General features: G+C 32.0%; 1 long non-coding RNA gene across 1 annotated transcript; it reads left to right on the top strand.

Moving 5' to 3' along the window:
* Nucleotides 1-244: 244 nt before the first annotated feature.
* LOC134694920 (uncharacterized) lies at nucleotides 245-5483 on the top strand. Its single transcript, XR_010102650.1, has 3 exons — nucleotides 245-651; nucleotides 4238-4322; nucleotides 5082-5483. It is a non-coding gene; the product is annotated as an uncharacterized LOC134694920 (long non-coding RNA).
* The last annotated feature ends 1131 nt before the right edge of the window (nucleotides 5484-6614 follow it).

Raw genomic sequence — 6614 nt, 5'->3', positions numbered from 1 at the left:
ATTGATATCGTCGTGCGTTTTTTGATGTTTGTATAAAAAAATGTCACATTTTTGAAAAACCTTTTAGTTACTCATGAGTATTAAGGCAAAGAATATATTGGCGCAAAATATACGAAGAATAGATATTGCATTGTCTTTTAAAGTATGAATTCGTTACTGTCTGAACTCAGTGATATACGGTGTGCTCGACTCGAACGCGTCAACGTCCGGTTTCATCTGTATCGGGGTTATACAGGGTGATGTTGTTTATCATACAATATACAGCTGTCATCATCGAAATTATAATAGTGTTTATTCCTTATATTACTCTAAAGACAACTGAAGCTAAGTTTGTATCACAGAAATGTATAATATCATTTGAAATTAACTTTTGAAAAGTATCGCTCTTCACAAGAATATGAAGAAATAACAACTGAAGAAAGCAGACTTGTATATAGTGTTATCCCACAGGGAATGGATGTTTACTACTTATATTTCACTCAGAGTTTATACAGCACACTGTTACAAACTCGATATAGAGTTTCAACAGGGTAATTAAAATTTACAAATGGAAACTTGACGAGGATTGAAGAAAAAATACAGACAGTCAGAGGCCTTTTCAATGCCAAAGTTGCCTGAAGGAATGCAAAATACTTCTCAAAGTTGAAAGTGGTAGGTTTAACAATATGAGTACTTAATTTATTAAATGTGAAATAAAAGTACATTTATCAAATAAGATATTTTATTTTTTTGGAAAGGGGGAGGGGCAATGACTCAATTTAGTACATGTATGTGCAGTGGCGGATCCAGGAATTTTCAAAAGTGGGGGCCTACTGACTGACCTAAGAGGGGGCCCGCTCCAGTCACGCTTCAGTGATTTCCTCTATAAGCAACCAAATTTTTTCCCCAAAAGGGGGGCCGCCCCCCCCCCCTGAATCCGCCTCTGATGTGTTCAAGTGTTTACTGGGTTCCATGTACATGTACGTGACCAATAGCTTTCAAGTTGCTGGTCCTAGTGAACTGCTAGACATGAAGTCATGACAGTTACCCTGTTTAGTTAAATTATTTATTTTAATTTTATTAATATTAAATAAACCTAAATATTTGAAATATCCATGATATCCAAATTTAGGAATATTTGGAATGATTGCCGTTGGCCCTGATTCACATTTGCCCCAGTACAATGTAGTACCTGTTTGCCCCAGTGTCCATTTGCCCTGATTTTGATTTTTTTTTTCCAAAATATATTTTAGTTTGGACTTTCTTTGTTTATTATGACTATCATCATTGATCATATGCATGTGTACAGTATATGTTGAAATTTTGTTGAAAAATTACCCTCATAATTGTATAGCCTATTAACAAATTTATTATTTCTCCTTTTATTTGTTATGTCATTGATCAAAAACAAGCCATCAACTTTTAAATATTTCCATGATACAGTTTTCATAAATTTTTTAAAGAATAAAACATCTTTATTTAACTTCAATGCCCTCAACACTTTATTTTTTTAGTAAGGAGAACAGACTTTATGGGCGAATAAACCCAAGGTGAACAGGTTATTAGGGCGAACGAACCCAATAGCAATGAAAGCATTCTTTATTACCATGATGCATGCAACTGAACAGGTAGACATGCTAGAGATCAATTGACAGTCACATACTTTCTATGTTTCTTTCATTAACACTATACATCCTTCAACAATGAGTTAATCCGTACTGTGTACAAATGTACATACATGTAGTGTTGTAATATCTAAATAACCCAGAAATAACAAATGTAAAGCATTCCATACAGAAAACTATTAAACAGTCTGATTTATATCCATTTTTAGCTCACCTGGCCCGAAGGGCCAAGTGAGCTTTTCTCATCACTTGGCGTCCGGCGTTGTCCGGCGTCCTGCGTCCGGCGTCGTTAACTTTTACAAAAATCTTCTCCTCTGAAACTGCTGGGCCAAATTAATCCAAACTTGGCCATAATCATCATTGGGTTATCTAGTTTAAAAATTGTGTCCGGTGACCCCGCCAACCAACCAAGATGGCCGCCACGGCTAAAAATAGAACATAGGGGTAAAATGCAGTTTTTGGCTTATAACTCAAAAACCAAAGCATTTAGAGCAAATCTGACGTGGGGTAAAAATGTTCATCAGGTCAAGATCAACCTGCCCTGAAATTTTCAGATGAATCGGACAACCTGTTGTTGGGTTGCTGCCCCTCAATTGGTAATTTTAGGGAAATTTTGCTGTTTTTTATTATCTTGAATATTATTATAGAGATAAACTGTAAACAGCAATAATGTTCAGCAAAGTAAAATCTACAAATAAGTCAACATAACCAAAATGGTCAGTTGACCACTTTAGGAGTTATTGTCCTTTATAGTCAATTTTTAACCATTTTTCGTAAATCTTGGTAATCTTTTACAAAAATCTTCTCCTCTGAAACTACCAGGCCAAATTTAAACAAATTTGGCCGCAATCATCATTGGGGTATCTAGTTTAAAAATTGTGTGGCGTGACCCGGCCAACCAACAAAGATGGCCGCCATGGCTAAAAATAGAACATAGGGGTAAAATGCAGTTTTTTGCTTATAACTCAAAAACCAAAGCATTTAGAGCAAATCTAACAGGGAGTAAAATTTTTAATCAGGTCAAGATCTATTTGCCATGAAATTTTCAGATGGATTGGACAAACTGCTGTTAGGTTGCTGCCCCTGAATTAGTCATTTTAAGGAAATTTTGTCGTTTTTTGTTATTATCTTGAATATTATTATAGATAGAGATAAACTGTAAAGGGAAACAATGTACAGTAAAGTAACACCTAAAAATAAGTCAACATGACCTAAATGGTCAATTGACCCCATAAGGAGTTATTGCCCTTTATAGTCAATTTTTAACAATTTTCATAAAATTTGTAAATTTTAACTAACATTTTCCACTGAAGCTCTTAGGCCAAGTTCAATATAGATATAATGATTGTAAGCAGCAATAATGTTCAGTAAAGTAAGATATACAAACACATCACCATCACCAAAACACAATTTTGTCATGAATTCAAATGCGTCCTTTGTTTAATATTCACAAAGACCAAGGTGAGCGACACAGGCTCTTTGGAGCCTCTAGTTTTTTTATATATAAAGAAACAAATGCCGGTATGATATATACATGATAAACATAAAAATAAAATTGAGAATGAAAATGGGGAATGTGTCAAAGAGACAACAACCCGACCGTAGAAAAAAATACAGCAGAAGGTCATGTATATATATATATATATATACATTTAGTTAGTACATGTACATATGTACATAAACAAAGGACAACCACATGTACAGCATTATATGTATTACAGACTCTTAAGGCTGCTTTTATTATGTTTAAAGGATTTATATGTCATTGTCTATGTAAGTGTGTAATTTGCATGAAACTTTCAGAAATCTTCAATTTCAATTTCAATATCTTGATTACTACATGTACATGTTTGTCATGATGCCTTTGCATTGTGAAACTATTTTTCTTATAATTACACCTTATGTAAAAATCCTGGATTTTGATTGGTTGATGGCCAGTGTATTTTTCACCAATTTTCTATTATAAATGAAAATTGTTCATTTTTTAACGCCAGCAGGGTATTTGCCAAAAATACTCTATCAGACAGAATGTTTGTAATGTCACGATCATCAATGCATTTTTAAACAAGAACATTCAGTGTAATTAAACAGATATACATGTAGCATGTTCTTGAGAATGAATTTCCATCGCCTTACGGCTCGTAAAATTTAACATTCTCTCGACTGGTATTTTTAGCAAATACCCCTCCTTAACATGATACAGTATACAAATGTATCTGTTAAATATGTCAGAATGAGCAATTGAAATTATACATACATTGTCTTTACTGTATTTTTGTTTGTTATACATGTATATTTACTTCTTTTCCTACTCCTAGTTAAGCCAATATGATATACAAAATATGTTTTGAGAAAAGGTATGAAGGTTAAAATTGAGAAAGCAAATTGTGAGTGTGTCAAAGAGACAACAACCCGACCATAGACGCATGATAGAATAGACAGGTCACCAGTAGGTCTTCAATGCAGTGATAAAATTCTGCACCCAGAGGTGTCCTTCAACTGGCCCCTAAACAAATACAATTGTATATACAATACTAGTTCAGTGATAATGAAAGCCATACTAAACTCCATATTCAATATTTAATTTTTTTTGTTTAGCTTAATTTAATATTTATTATCAATCTGTTTTTAAGGTACCTTCTACCAGTCATCCAGAGTCATTCAAAGTTACTAAAGCAGAAATTGAAACCTTGAAGAAAGTGATACATTGTATACATGGTAATTAACCAATAGAAAATATTTTTTTAAATATATTTTTATATCAGACAACTTACATGTAGTTGTCAAAACAAATAGAGAACTGTTAGTAGATTGTGCCACTTTTATTCTCTTGTTCATATTTTTGAAGCCTTTTTTCAACTGAACTAGTACTGATCCTTTTGATTTCTATACACACATTGTAAAAGTTTATTAGATTATAACTAGGCTGAAAAAGTTCAATTTCATTGATATGAAACTTTAACCAATATATACAGGTACAAATGTACATATACATTGTATATATCATTTGTTACTCTATATCATATATGTATAAGGTGAATGATGTGCTTGTTACTTTGGATAGAGTCTTATGAAATGGTGAAAATCACTGTATGCTGGTACACAGGTTTGTCAATAAATGAAAACTTAAAATTAGCAGAACCAATTATAATACTAATACATACATGTACATTACAACAACACTTTAAAGAGCCAATTTCTTTTTTGAAAACTTGGATCAGATAAATATAGAAAAATATATATACTATTTATCAAATTTATTCATAACTGCTGAGTCAGACTGTCTTCTTTCACTTTTTCCTCTCCCAAAGCAATTAATCAAATTTAACTGTTTCAAGTTTCGATGTCAAATGCTTGTTTTAGTAAACAGGCGTTTATAAGTATGACATTTGATTTCTATGATTCTTATTCTTACAATAATTTTAAACATGATCATTCATGTACCATTATTATAATATTTTCATTTCTGTTTTGTAGATTTTCTAGAGGAACTACAAATTAGTTACATAACAGACATAGAGCTATCACAGACACAGTACATATAATGTATTGGAAGCAGCATTTTATAAGATATCAATAAGACAGTGGAAATACTACATTGTACTCTTTTGGATGAATTATAGCCTAAGAAGATCTGATCTTACATTAAGGACTGGGCCATACATTTTTGCCCTTACCCTACAAGTGGTTTGTTTAGAAAGGACTGAATTGGCTTGTGTGTCTGCATCTCTAAAGAAAAAGACTTGATTGACTATCTGTAAAAACAAAAAAATTATAGAATAATAAAGAAAATAATGCTAACTGATTTTTCTATTGCCTTTGAAAATAGAGCTCTATATATGTGAGACTTAAAGATGTACTGATAACTTTCTGGCTGCAGCAGTGCAAACTATTTGTATAAACATGATAAAGCTTTATATTTTAGAGGGGATAAGACATGGATGCTTCAAACCTTTTAGGCAGATACCTTATGCTAAGAAGTTTCCTTTTGTAAGGTGTCCCTTTTCCTATACAACATCTTCATGTTTCAACAAAACCATAAAAATATACCTACCAGGTAGTTTGATCTGCTCTTGACCTCATTTTCATGATTCATTGGTCAATGTTAAGTTTTGTGTTAGGTATGTTTTTCAATATCATAAGCAGAACAGGATATCACTGCTTTAGTGTACTGAAGTGAACAATTGTAAGGTGTACATGTCTGTCTGACCTTCACCGCAATGTCTAATTGTCAAGTATCTTTAAAAAATGTTTAGTTGATGAGATACATGTATATTCTGAGCAAACAATTTGTTGTCCTTTTTAGAAACAGTGCTGAACTATATCTTGAACCATTACTACTATATTGATATGGATCATACACCCCTATTCTTATCCAAATTCCAAATTGAATTCTTTAGAAAAAAATAAGGAATAAGTTCCATTATTTAATGATTTAAAGGCTATTCCTTGCACTTCAAACATATCTGAAAAGCTTTCATTTATTAAATATAGAGCTTAACTGTCAGAGTTAACATCCAGATTAATTCTAGGAAAAGTTTGGGGGGGGGGGGACAGATATCTTCAAAGTGTTGTTTGAAAGATATAAGTTTAGAATCAATATTTAATATTTTTGCTCCTTACAATGATTAGGTACAAAAAATGATAGTTTAAACAAATAATGTTTAAGTGATTTTAATCGGAAATTATGGCATTAATCTAGGCATTCGTCTCCATGATGACCAAATTTCCTTCTCAACTTTATTTCATTATTTTGAATAATTTGTTGTTACAATGTATAACATGGAGAAAAAATTAAAAAAATTATATGTTTCATTAAAATTTTATCATTTTAAAGCATACATTTATCAAAAACGTGTAATTCTCAAAATCGGTGTGTTCTGTTTCCATGGCAACTGGAAGCTTGATTTGAGGAAAATGATAAATAAGTAACTGGTTTCTTTACTTTGTTTCAATATTTAGGTGTTATACATGCAAAAAAGACACAATCAAATGAAATGTGCTATAAAT

This window comes from Mytilus trossulus, chromosome 13 (genome assembly GCF_036588685.1).
Source record: "Mytilus trossulus isolate FHL-02 chromosome 13, PNRI_Mtr1.1.1.hap1, whole genome shotgun sequence".
Classification (NCBI taxonomy): Eukaryota; Metazoa; Mollusca; class Bivalvia; order Mytilida; family Mytilidae; genus Mytilus; species Mytilus trossulus.
This window is presented reverse-complemented; position numbering and strand designations above follow the sequence as displayed.